We start from the raw sequence: 14,826 nt of genomic DNA, 5'->3' as shown, positions 1-14,826 counted from the left end.
TTCAAATACCGCAACCAAGAGTGGTGAAGATTCTCCATGAAAGGTTTAGGTTGCATGCTTACAAAGTGCAAATCGTGCAGGTCTTGCAACCGAATGTTTTCCTGACACGTGCTGAACTTGCAACTGAGATTCTCAACAGGATTAATGGCGCTAAAGATTACTTAAATCGCATATGCTCTACCGATGAATCCACCTTTCATGTCAGTGGAATGGTAAATAGGCATAATGTCCGTGTATGGGGTTCAGAGTCTCCACTAGCTACTGTACAGTTACAGCGAGACAGCAAAAAAGTGAAAAATTTCCGGATCGGTGGACTGGAAGGAACGGTCCAACACCCTGGCCACCCCGCTCTCCAGACATTACGCCCCTTGGCTTTTTTTTCCTGGGGCTATATCAAGGACAGAGTCTTCTTCACACCCGTTGCTGACGTCGACGAACTGAAGGCTAGGATACAAGCTGCTGTGGGTACTGTGAGTGAACATGTTACGAAAAACCTGGCGGGAACTCGAATACCGTCTCGACATTCTCCGAGCTACCAAGGGAGCACTCGTTGAGGTTTACTAACGTAATCGGTCTTGAAAAAAACTAGTAACACTAACCTATGTAACGGCATCAAATGTAAATTATTATTTCAAACGGTTATTCTGTAATAAATTATTATAAACAGGGAAAGACTTTGTGCTTACCCTGGATTTTGCTTGTAGCGGAAAAACGGTACTATAAGTCCTCAACGCGTATAGAGGGAACTGAATTTACACCTTGTATACCGACGAGCCAAAAAATTATGACCACTGTCCACCCAGAGATAGAATCTCGCCTGGTTGCACCGTGGGTACGTGACGCGATAAGGAGAAAATACAAGCGGAGCAGAGACGAATGGGGAAACAAGAAACGGTTGGAGTCCCATTGCGAAAACGTTGTGAGCTTTGAACGCGGATTTAACGGAGAATAGTCACGTCATATCGTCATAAACAGTCGCATTTGTGGCAAAGTGATGTTCTCTCGTTGCTAGTTTGATCACAGACCAAGGTGCTTGCTAGGTGACGTAATGCGGAATAGCCGGAGTTATAGGGATTTTAGAGCCGGGAAAATACGGACCTAGAGGTCTTGGTGCGGTGGGCCTGGCCCGCGGTCTGGTATACCAAGCTAAAAAGAATAGCTGCGAAGAAAATGTCGGGTAGATTCTGCACCCTCGATGTGATCGACGTTGGGAAAACACATGAAACCTGAAGCAATAGCTACCGGACGAAATCTTACGGAGACGAAGAGACAGTGACAACGTCTCCTGTAAGAGAAACAAACACTGAAATTCATCAACACTAGCAGGAAACTTACTGAAGATGAGATCCAGCAATCTGAAAGGAAGACGATGAAAGCATCGACAGTTCGTCGGAGGAAGAGAGCAACCAGGAAGAATGATCTTCTTCAGAGAATGCTTTCTCGGACGGAAATGCAGTTGATGTGTAAAAAGAGAATATTACGGATGGTCATAGAATTGAGAACATGGATCTTAGAAGAAAGGGAAACAAAAAAACTAACTTCAGAAACAAGTAACATCCACAACGTTTTCACACAAGTTACAAGATGGTGAAAACCTACCACGAACCTCCCACTATCATGCAGAAACAGAGGAGGCAAATAAGTAAATAAATAAATAAATAAACACAGTACCGCCAAGAGTGATCCATCAAGTCGGGAACCGCACGATGCTGAATTACGAATTCAATAGAATTATCAAAGAAGGTCTGAGAGCGAAATACCGTAGTGACGGTATCAAAAACTTTTCTGAGTCCTAAGAAGACCAGAGACAGCACTCAGATTCTGCCTTGACAGGAACATTACCTTCTAAACACACCAGGACCTGAAGGTGCTGATCAAACATCTGCCCACTGAAATTCCAGAACACATAAACAAAGTAGATCTCCAGGAGGAAGAATTTACAGTAAAGGGATGGTTCAAATGGCTCTCAGCACTATGGGACTTAACATCTCAGGTCATCAGTCCCCTAGAACTTAGAACTACTTAAACCTAACTAACCTAAGGACATCACACACATCCATGCCCGAGGCAGGATTCGAACCTGCGACGTAGCGGTCGCGCGGTTCCAGACTGAAGCGCCTAGAACCGCTCGGCCACACCGGCCGGCTACAGTAAAGGGAGTCAATACCAAAAATGATATAAGGACAATGGAATTTCAATACCACTAGCGGCCTATGCAGTCGCTTGAGAGAAACATAAAAAACAGACAAAATTTCGGAAATATCGTACCTACTATACACAAAACCTCAACGCGGGAGATGCCAAAGGCTGCATCACACAAAAAATTACTGCTGTTACCGGCATTACCTGTAAAATGTGCAGGCTCCATCTCTGAAAGGATTGTCACTTCCCGCGAAACGCGAAAGCAAGGTACTCCGTATGTAGAGGTGATGACTCGTGGTATGGCTTCAAGAAACTACAATGTGGCCAGATCAACTACCTAAACATACAGCGACGCTGGCGTCTACCAAGGACAGGAGAGAAACCATCGTCAAAGTAACACGAAAGTTGCAAACGCCAGGAGACACATCGAAACGCCTGTATAAACTGAACACACTTATGGACACAAGCACACACACCAGGCTAGGAACAACCATTAAATGCTGACGAAAACAAACAAGTTGAAGATGCAATTAACCAAAACCAAGCATTTCTGGAATAGCTTTAAAGAGACGAACTTTTTAATCCATATTGTGGAAATCACGAGAAAAATCAGAGAAGCCCCGAACAAGATAACTGAATGTGTGGTCTTGACCCAAGGAGCGACCCTTCTAGACAAACGAAAGCATACTACGGCAAATAGCAGGAAACATCTACAGAGAGCTACACACGGAGTCGACAAAAGTCAAGGAACGCCTCCTAATATTGTGTCGACGTCTTTTTTCCCTCGTGGTGCAGCAACTCGACATGACATGGACTCAGCCAGTCGGTGGAAGTCCTCTGCGTAAATATTGAGCTGTCTCTATGGCCGTCCATAATATCGAAAGTGTTGGTGATGCTGTATTTCGTGCACGAACTGACCTCTCGATTATATCCCTTAAATAGTCGATTGGAGTCATGTCGGGCGATCTTGGTGGACGTACAATACGCTCGAATTCTACAGAATGTTCTTCAAATCACTCGCGAGCAATTGTGGCCCGGTCACGTGTTTGGGAATACGAAGGCCGTGAATGGCTGCAAATGGTCTTCAAGTAGCCATACACAACGATTTACAGTCAATGATCGGTTCAGTTGGACCAGAGGACCCAGTCCATTCCATATAAACATAGCCTATACCATTATGGAGTCACCACTAGCTTGCACAGTGTCTTGTTGGCAACCTGGGTTCACAGATTCGTGAGGTCTGCGCCACTCATCCCCCCATAAGCTCTTAGCAACCTGAGTACAAATGACAGCTCCGCCAATGTGCTGCCGTTTTATACCTCGTGTACGCGATACGACCACCATCTGTATATGTGCGTATTGCTACCCCAGCGCCTCATTGTGTAAAGTGCTAATGGAATTAGCAACTTGAAACTAACAACAAGTAATACACTACTGGCCATTAAAATTGCTACACCAAGAAGAAACGCAGATGATAAACGGGTATTCATTGGACAAATATATTATACTAGAATTGACATGTGATTACATTTTCACGCACTTTGGATGCATAGATCCTAAGAAATCAGTACCCAGAACCACCACCTCTGGCCGTAATAACGGCCCTGATACGCCTGGGCATTCAGTCAAAGAGAGCTTGGATTGCGTGTACAGGTACAGCTGCCCATGCAGCTTCAACACGAAACCACAGTTCATCAAGAGTAGTGACTGGCGTATTGTGACGAGCCAGATGCTCGGCCACCATTGACCAGACGTTTTCAGTTGGTGAGAGATCTGGAGAATGTGCTGGCCAAAGCAGCAGTCGAACATTTTCTGTATCCAGAAAGGCCCGTACAGGACCTGCAACATACGGTCGTGCATTATATTGCTGAAATGTAGGGTTTCGCAGGGATAGAATGAAGGGTAGAGCCATGGGTCGTAACACATCTGAAATGTAGCGTCCTCTGTTCAAAGTGCCGCCAATGCGAACAAGAGGTGACCGAGACGTGTAACCAATGGCACCCCATACAATCACGCAGGGTGATACGAATACACGCTTCCAATGTGCGTTCACCGCGATGTCGCCAAACACGGATGCGACCATCATGATGCTGAAAACAGAACCTGGATTCGTCCGAAAAAATGACGTTTTGCCATTTGTTCACCCAGGTTCGTCGTTGAGTACACCATCGCAGGCGCTCCTGTCTGTGATGCAGCGTCAAAGGTAACGGCAGCTATTGTCTCCGAACTGATAGTCCATGCTGCTGCAAACGTCGTCGAACTGTTCCAGCAGATGGTTGTTGTCTTGCAAACGTCCCCATCCGTTACAGCCATGCGGATAAGATGCCTGTCATCTCGACTGCTAGTGATACGAGGCCGGTGGGAACCAGCACGGCTTTCCTTATTACCCTCCTGAACCCACCGATTCCATATTCTGCTAACAGTCATTGGATCTCCACCAACGCGAGCAGCAATGTCGCGATACGATAAACCGCAATCGCGATAGGCTACAATCCGACCTTTATCAAAGTCGGAAATGTGATGGTACGCATTTCTCCTCCTTACGCGAGGCATCACAACAACATTTCACCAGGCAACGCCGGTCAACTGCTGTTTGTGTATGAGAAATCGGTTGGAAACTTTCCTCATGTCAGCACGTTGTAGGTGTCACCACCGGCGCCAACCTTGTGTGAATGTTCTTAAAAGCTAATCATTTGCATATTACAGCATCTTCTTCCTGCCGGTTAAATTTCGCGTCTGTAGCACGTCATCTTCGTGGTGTAGCAATTTTAATGGCCAGTAGTGTATTTTTGTTTCTCAGTACAACTTCGACATTTTGCTCACACCAGAAACACGGGTAAAGCCTCAGATCGCATTCAAACTTTTCAACAGGGATAGCAATCTTTTTTAGGAAACGTGTCCATCAAAAAGAAGAAGAGCTGCCTCGCTTAAGAACCTTCAAAGTACTGGCAGTGCAATACCAAATAAGTTTATCAGACCCAAAGCGCAACTGGCGAAGGGCGATTTCGAGGCGATGTTTCAAGGTGGTAGCAAAATATTCGTGGGAGGTGATCTAACCGCAAGGCACCTTGCAAGGTGCTCACGAAAGGTAAACCCCAAAGAAATCAAACCATTCAATGTTAGCGGCGTATGTATTGCATTAAGAAATCGATAACATGTAGCGAGGTTCTCACGGATTCCGAATGGGAATTAATCTGCGTGAAGTATCAAAGGTGGGTCAAAAATGGTAATCGGACGCTTTTAAAGACCACCTTCGTTAGGAGCTGTAGTGGTAGATCGCTTCGGAGAGAACTTGCAGAAAACATGAATAAGCTTCCTGATCAAGCTGTTGTAATAGATGGTGACTTCAAGTTGAGAGGTACAGATTGCGAGAGCCATGCTATCAAAACTGGTGCCAGAGACAGGGATTCGTTTGAAATTATTCTGAATGTTTTGTCCGAAAATCACTTCGAGCAAGTAGTTAGACAACCAACTCGTGAAACTAACATCTTAGACCTCCTAGCAACGAACAGACCTGAACTTATCGAATCAGTTAACGTAGAAGAAGGAAATAGTGATCTTAACAGTGATAGCAACTACGACAACGGGTATTACAAGGAATGTTAAGAAAGGCAGGAAAATATTGATGCCTCGCAAGAGTGACAGGATAAAAACTGCACAGTATCTGAGTAGTCAGCATCAACTTTGGTCCACAGGGCTCATGTAGTGTCTGATGTTGACAGCCTGCAGGATGAGCTTGTGCACCTGGAGGCAGTTTTTAGGAGAAATGGCTATTCGCAACAGCAGATTAAGAAATCCCTGCAAATAAAAACTGCAAAAAAATCACAGGAAAAGGATGAGGAAGTGGAAAGGGAAGTGAAATCTACAGCCTTTCTCCCATACGTGGGTAATGTTTCTTCTAAAATCGCTAGAATCTTGAAGAAACATAAAGTGGATGTGATATTCCGCCCACCAGCTAAGACTGCAGCCTTGTTGGGATCCGTTAAGGATGATCTGCTCTTGCGAAAGGCGGGAGTTTATGAAATCCCTTGTGAGTGTGGCAAACGTTACATAGGGCAAACCACGCCCACTGTACAGGAACGATGCGTCGAACACCAGCGGTACACACGTCTTCTTCAGTCCAACAAATCAAAAGTTGCCGAACACTGCATTTCTACTGGCCATGTCATGCCGGCGCCTCGTGCTGCGGTTAAGTCCCGTTCAAGGTCATCCGCCTTGTATAAGCTGTAGCAGTGCTGCCAACACAGCCATGCATGAATACCCACCCACCTCCCCAGGAGTCGGAACTCCCGCACCCTTCAGTACATGATGATAAATAAACAATTAATAAATAAAAATGATAAGAGTTTCAAATGTTAGTACTTATTAATTTTTAAAAAATCTCACGAGATAGATAAGGATGATTAGTTTAATAAGTGAATAAATTAAAAAATAAACAATAAAATAAAATATAATCACAAAATAAGTGAGAAAGCTTCCCTGAGTAACCCAGAGAGCATCCCAGAGTCCCCAGTTAGCATCCCAGGGACCCCAGAGTGCCACAGGGACCTACAACACTAAGAAGAATCGCTTCTCGGCTTTTGGCAAGATCAATGTGTAGTTGTAAAATAAGATTTTAACTACTGCTTCATCTTTTTGGGACTCAGTTGTTAAGGAAGCTGTAGAAATACAACTAGCCGACAACCTGCTAAACTGTGACGAAGGATTTCATCTTGACAATGCTTGGAAACCACTTATTTCACACCTTCGTTCGGAAAGAATTTCTGCATCTTCACTTCCGACAGATGTTACCACTTTTAAAGATTAATTATTTATTTACAAGCACGGTGGATTCGCAGCAGCACTATTTTGTTTGCACTCTGCGCTTATATGTTTATCTTTGCTATATACATCTTATCTATGACTAGCGCAGTGGTGTCGACTTTGATATCTTTGACGCATGCGCTTTCAATCCTCAGCAGCTTTGTATCACGTGACTCTCCGTATAAATAGGCACGCGCAAACGCTATGAACTCATTCTCTGACTCGCCTTGAAGATGGCTGGGAGGTTTCTAGCCGAAATATCGCAAGAAGAATTGTCACTGTCCCGAGTGCACGCCCGAAAGATGATGGAACAGTTGTTGTTGTGTTCTTCAGTCCTGAGACTGGTTTGATGCAGCTCTCCATGCTACTCTGTCCTGTGCAAGCTGCTTCATCTCCCAGTACCTACTGCAGCCTACATCCTTCTGAGTCTGTTTAGTGTATTCATCTCTTGGTCTCCCTCTATTGCTTTTACCCTCCACGCTGCCCTCCGATACTAAACTGGTGATCCCTTGATGCCTCAGAATATGACCTACCAAGCGATCCCATCTTCTAGTCAAGTTGTGCCACAAACTACTCTTCTCCCCAATTCTATTCAGTACCTCCTCATTAGTTATGTGATCTACCCATCTAACCTTCAGCATTCTTCTGTAGCACCACATTTCGAAAGCTTCTATTATCTTCTTGTCTAAACTATTTATCGTCCACGTTTCACTTCCATACATGGCTACACTACATACAAATACTTTCAGAAACGACATCCTGACACTTAAATCAATACTCGATGTTTTAACAAATTCCTCTTCTTCAGAAACGCTTTCCTTGCCATTGCCAGTCTACATTTTATATCCTCTCTACTTCGACCATCATCAGTTATTTTGCTCCCCAAATAGCAAAACTCATTTACTACTTTAAGCGTCTCATTTCCTAATCTAATTCCCGCAGCATCACCCGATTTAATTCGACTACATTCCATTATCTTCGTTTTGCTTTTGTTGGTGTTCATCTTATATCCTCCTTTCAAGACACTGTCTATTGCGTTCAGCTGCTCTTCCAGGTCCTTTACTGTCTCTGACAGAATTAAAATGTCATCGGTGAACCTCAAAGTTTTTATTTCTGCTCCATGGATTTTAATTCCTACTCCGAATTTTTCTTTTTTTTCCTTTACTGCTTGCTCAACATACAGGTTGGAAACAGTATTTACTGTAAAATATCTATCAGCTCCTACCCAAAGCGACCTGAAGTGGAATGACCGCACAAAACAAAGACGAGGAAATGAGATGGCAAACTGAGAGTCATAGGAAGAATCTTAAGGAATTGTAACGCATCCACGAAAGAAGTGGCTTACGAGGCGCATGTTTGACCGTTTCTTGAATATTGTTCTTCAATCTGGGACACTTATCAGGTATGACTGATAGAAGAGATAGATTAGATTCAGCGAAGAGGGGCGCGTTTCGTCAAAGGATCGTTTAGTCGGCGCGAGAGCGTTACAGAGATGCCCAACAAAACTCAGTGACAGACGCTACAAGGGAGGAGTTGTGCATCACATAGATGTATACTATTGATATTTCGAGAGAGTACTTTCTGTGAAAAAAAACAGACAATATATTACTTCCTCCCACATACATCTCGCGAAAATTCGAGAAATTGAGCAAAAACAGACGCTTACAATCATTCTTTCCACGTGGCATTCTCGAATGGAACACGGAAGAGGGGAGGGAGCGGTCAGTTAATGGTTCTAGATGTACCGTTCGCTAGACACCGTCAGGTGGGTTGCGGAGTAAAGATGTAGATGTAGATGATAACCTGGAGAAGATCTGAAGATGACTGTAAGGGGTCCCAACGAGCCAACTCACATCTCACCGCCTGAAACCAACAGTCGCATTTACCTTGACCACCCCAAATACGAAGGCGTGCTGAAAAGTAACGTCGAATTTTTTATGTGAAAATTCTTAAAGCTTTTTAAATAAAACAAATGTTATTTACATTCTACATTTTTATTCTTCATGTCTACATATCTGCAGCCCTCTGCCTCTAGAGGGCTTCGAACTGTAGCCTTGGGTTTGCAGTCATCGATCGTTCTCCATACAGGCCCGACTTGGCCCCAGCCGATTTTCACCTGTTTCGAGAACTTAATAAACACCTTCGAGGACTTCACTTTGATAGTGATGAAGCGGTGCAAGCAGAGGTGAGGTTGTGGCTCCGCCAGCAAAGTCAAACATTCTACAGTATCAACAAACTGCTCTGTCGTTGGGAGAAATGTGTTTGTCGCTATGTTGAAAAATAAATATGTAGACATGAAGGATAAAGGTGTTGAATGTTAACAATTTTTGTTTTATTTTAGAAGTATTAAGAGTTTTCACATAAAAAATTAGGATGTGTTACTTTTCAGCACGGCATCATAAGTAGCATTTCTGCTGTCTCTTCGTTAATGCACATTGTACTCACACTGATCTTCAGCTGTAAACTATTGACTGCATGACTGGTCTATATTTACCGTCTGTTCCCATTCATTTATTGTCAACTCTTGTATGCAGACAAGTTACGTCACCCGGAGTACCTGCACTGGTGCTAGAACGAGAAAGCCAAAGTCGATTATGTGTTAACATTTTCAGTAATGTCATGGTTACATGTGAGTTTCTAATCAGGTATTGAGGAGAGGAAGTGGGTTAACAAATAAAAAATTTAGGGCCCTATTTAAAAAAGATGTATAGCTGTTCATATCTTAGTAACGAAAAAAGTTACAAGAAAGGCAATCATGCTGGTTAAGGTTCCCCTTGCAGCTAAACAACAATTGCTTGGTTCATTTTCTATTTTACTCCTGGACAAAAAGTTATTTGGGGAGGTCAAGATAAATGGAAATCCTGTATAGAGGGTGATTCAGCCTGCCCCAGCGTCTCGGTTTTATGCAGCCCGCAATGCCTTAAAATACCGCGTGCAAGTTTCGTACTCTCTCGCTAGCTACACGCAAACTACTAGTCCTACAGAAAAAAGGAACATGCCCTTTTTTTGTAGGAAATTTAATGCAGCTAAATTTTGTGCTGGAATGCGTTTTCGATGGGGACCACTGTTTTCAGATTAAACAAGAAAAACGCGTTTGTACTTTTTTCTTGGATCGTTCGAAAATTATGCCATCTGAGAAAAAGTACCCCAGTACATAATTTAGCTGCGTTAAATTTCCAACTAAAAGGCCCTGTTTTTTTTCTCTACAGCTAATAGTATGCATGTAATGAGCGAGAGATTGCAAAAATCTTACACGCATTTCAAGGCATTGTGGGTTGCATACAAGCAGCAGGGGAAGCTGAATCACCTTGCAATCCAGGGTGAATTAGGTAAGCTGTTGACATACAATATTTCACGAACCATTCAAGTTATCGTAATTCCTTTTTCACCAAATGATTTTTGAGAAAGTCCCCACCAAACGGCGTCCAGCCACTTTTCGGAGCTCTATCAATTATGTATAGTATCACTCATCTTCTTCTTCCTCTTCTTCTTTGACTCTACAGCCCTTGATAACTCTTGGCCTCCTCAAGAATCTGCCTCCAAACATCTCCATTCTCTGCTTTTCTCTTCCATCCACGGTCCTCCATCTTGGTAAGGTCAGCCAACACATTGTCCAGTTGTATCACAGATCATAGTTTTAAAAGAGAAAAGTTCAACAGGTTTTAACTCTTTAAAATCCGATCAGTAGATTCAGAGAAAGTACACTACTGGCCATTAAAATTGCTACATCACGAAGATGACGTGCTACAGACGTGAAATTTAACCGACAGGAAAAAGCTGCTGTGATATGTAAATGATTAGCTTTTCAGAGCATTCACACACGGTTGGTGCCGGTGGCGACACCTACAACCTCCTGACATGAGGAAAGTTTCAAACGATTTCTCATACACAAACAGCAGTTGACCGGCGTTGCCTGGTGAAACTTTGTTGTGATGCCTCGTGTAAGGAGGAGAAATGCGTACCATCACGTTTCCGACTTTGATAAAGGTCGGATTGTAGCCTATCGCAACTGAGGTTTATCGTATCGCGACACTGATACTCGCGTTGGTCGAGATCCAATGACTGTTAGCAGAATATGGAATCGGTGGGTTTAGGAGGGTAATACGGAACGCCGTGCTGGATCCCAATGGCCTCGTATCACTAGCAGTCGAAATGACAGGCATCTTATCCGCATGGCTGTAACGGATCGTGCAGCCACGTCTCGATACCTGAGTCAACAGATGGGGACGTCCGCAAGACAACAACCATCTGCACGAACAGTTCGACGACGTTTGCAGCAGCATGGACTATCAGCTCGGAGACCATGGTTGCGGTTACCCTTGACGCTGCATCACAGACAGGAGGGCCTGCGATGGTGTACTCAACGACGAACCTAGGTGCACGAATGGCAAAACGTCATTTTTTCGGATGAATCCAGGTTCTGTTTACAGCATCATGATGGTCGCATCCGTGTTTGGAGTCATCGCGGTGAACGCACATTTTAAGCGTGTATTCGTCATCGCCGTACTGGCGTCTCACCCGGTGTGATGGTATGGGGTGACATTGGTTACAGGTCTCGGTCACCTCTTGTTCGCATTGACGGCACTTTGAACAGTGGACGTTACATTTGAGATGTGTTACGACCCGTGGCTCTACCCTTCATTCGATCCCTGCGAAACCCTAAATTTCAGCAGGGTAATGCACGACCGCATGTTGCAGGTCCTGTACGGGCCTTTCTGGATACAGAAACTGTTCGACTGTTGTCCTGGCCAACACATTCTCCAAATCACTCACCAATTGAAAACGTCTGGTCAATGGTGGCCGAGCAACTGGGTCGTTAGAATACGCCAATCACTACTCTTGGTGAACTGTGGTATCGTGTTGAAGCTGCGTGGGCAGCTGTACCTGTACACACCATCCAAGCTCTGTTTGACTCAATGCCCAGGCGTATCAAAGCCGTTATTACGGCCAGAGGTGGTTGTTCTGGGTTCTCATTTCTCAGGATCTATGCACTCAAATTGCGTGAAAATGTAATCACATGTCAGTTCTAGTATAATATATTTGTCCAATGAATACCCGTTTATCATCTGCATTTGTTCCTGGTGTAGCAATTTTAATGGCCAGTAGTGTATAATATTTAGAACATGGCATTTACTAGAGCTGTTTAATAAGTAACGCAAAACACTTTGTTTTCTGAAAGCAGGTTTGTTTTATTCAGGATTCCAATACATCATATTATTTCCCACTCTTTTGGCAACAAAACCCTATTTTTCAACATAATCTCCGTTGAATATGATAGCCTTACGCCACTGTACTAGGAGGGCCTGCATGACCGCATGGTATCCCTCTACTTGTCGACGTCGGATCATCAGTAACCCCCTCCCCCCCCCACATGATCTACGTACTGCTTCCTACGGAGGGCATCCTTTATTGGGCCAAACAGATGGAAGCCGGAAGGCGAGGAGCCCTGTGACCACACACCTTTAAGTACTCAAACTGGTAGACGGGTGTGTCAGCAGTACCAACAAAGACGTCCATTTGGACAGCGAAGGGTGTGATTGTGATCCGTCTGTCACCTCGAAAGAGAGTGTTCGCAAGTTCCAACACTGCAGGAGCCACAGCTTTGCGCCTCAGGCCAGCACGCAGGAGATCGGTCAGGTTTGCGCTACCTTTTTGCGATGATGACAGATGCCTCGCCCTACGACTCACCGTGCTTTTGTTCACTGACAGCTCTCCGAAGACATTATGCAAGTACATATGAATATCTACGCTGCTATGGTTATCCGCCAAATGAAACTCAATAACAACTCTTTGGCTGGAACGCACTTCTGTTACAGACGCATTTTGAAGCTACGTATAACAACCGAGAGCAGCAGCGTTTGTATAAAGTTGTCGGTGCTAACGGACAAGCAACAGTGCGTCGTATAACCGCAGAAATCAACGTTCGACTGTGCAGCGAAATTTCGCGTTAATGGGTCGTGGCACCAGACGACAGACGCCAGGACGACTTCGCCTGTAGCGCCGCTCACGGGCTCGTGACCATATCGGTTGGACCCTAGACGACTGGAAAACCATGGACTCGTCAAGTGAGATCCGATTTCCGTTGGTAAGAGCTGATGGAAGGTTTCGAGTGTTGCGCGTACCCCACGAAGCCATGCACCAATAAGGCTCTATGCAAACTGCTGGCGGCTCCATAACGATGTGGGCTGTGTTTTTATGGAATGGTTGGGTCCTCTGGTCCAACTGAACCGATCATTGACTGAAAATGGTTATGTTCCGCTACGTGGAGACCATTTGCAGCCAAAAAACGATGAAACTTTTATGGATGACATCGAGCCATGTCACCAGGCCCCAACTGTTCGTGATTGGTTTGAAGAACATTCTAGACAATTCAACTGAATAGTTTGGCCATCCTGAATACTCTGGCCATCCAGATCATGAGAATAATCGAGAGGCCAGTTCATCCACAACATCCTGCACCGGCAGCACTTTCGCAGTCATGGCCGGCTACAAAGGCACCGTGGCTCCATATTTCTGCTGGGGACTTCCAAGGACTTGTTGAGTCCACGCCATGTCGAGTTGCTGCAATACGCCGGGCCGAAGGAGGTCCGACACGATATTAGGAGGTATCCCATGACTTTTGTCCCCTCAGTGTAGTGCGACGTTAGGAACAATAAGCGCTTTCTTCACAGAATTCTCTTTACAGATGAAGCTACCTTTACCAATAGTGGAAAGCTGAATGTAAGATCTGTGCTTTATTGCGCCACACAGAATTCGCATTGCCTGAGGCAAGCTGAACGTCAGAGGCAGTGGAGTGTGGACGTTTGCTGCTTGACTATTGGAGCCCACGTGGTCGGTCTTTCATTGCAAAAACTTCAACAAGTAAAAGAACGCCGACGGTACGTTAAACACTAACCTCCTCCTACTTCACTCTAATTTACTGTTTTACAAATGCACTCAATTTTTGAAAGGGACATTTGTCTCAAAGCTCTGACAGAAACAAGAGCGTAGTTAACTGGTGAATCATCCTTAGATGTCACGTTTTTGCCTTCCAACCAAGTGATTAGTATTAGTTATAAATTTAACTTTTTTCCACTATTCCGTTTTTGTAAGTACACTCTCATAGCTGCGTCAATCTGGAACGCACCATTATAAGACGTCAGCTCGGGATAACAACACAGATTTCTGCATAGATTCCAGTCTGTTTCAGGCACGGACAAATCCTAAGTTCTAAATATTGCATTTTCTCTGAAACTAATAAGTGGATTTTGAAAACACCTTTAAATTCGTCTCTTTTAGAAAAATGATACCGGCAGAAGATACTACAGTTCCGTTTGAAAAATCTAAGGAGATACCGATACCATGCAGTTAACATAACTGTGGAATGAAATCACACGCCATTTAGTGAGGGCATTTTACAGTTCATTTGAGTCAAGACCGAACTACGATACCCCAAACGGTTCAGGAAGTGTCTGAGGTGAACAGCATAGCTGAATAGGAATTGCTCTAGTCCGTGGGAATGCACAATGGACATGAATGGATGCATATATACTTATATGGATATGGTGTCTGTTCTTTCGGACATGTCTGAAAGAACAGACACCATATCCATATAAGTATATGCTTCTGGCAATACCGGCCATGACCTTCTTCTTCTGTGCGGATGCACACATATTACACAAACTCTTACGGGACTTGGTAAGAATGTCCTCCACGAGTAATGAGTGTGTTGGCCAGGGACACTACGAATGTAGTGTGTGGACACACAAGGTGAGAATGTGGGTCTCGCGGGAGGCGTGCGCGAGACAGTCCCTGCAGTCGCACTATCCTCTGTGCCCTCGGTGGCTCAGATGGATAGAGCGTCTGCCATGTAAGCAGGAGATCCCAGGTTTGAGCCCGGTT

Source organism: Schistocerca cancellata, chromosome 5 (genome assembly GCF_023864275.1).
Source record: "Schistocerca cancellata isolate TAMUIC-IGC-003103 chromosome 5, iqSchCanc2.1, whole genome shotgun sequence".
In the NCBI taxonomy this organism is placed as follows: domain Eukaryota; kingdom Metazoa; phylum Arthropoda; class Insecta; order Orthoptera; family Acrididae; genus Schistocerca; species Schistocerca cancellata.
This window is presented reverse-complemented; position numbering follows the sequence as displayed.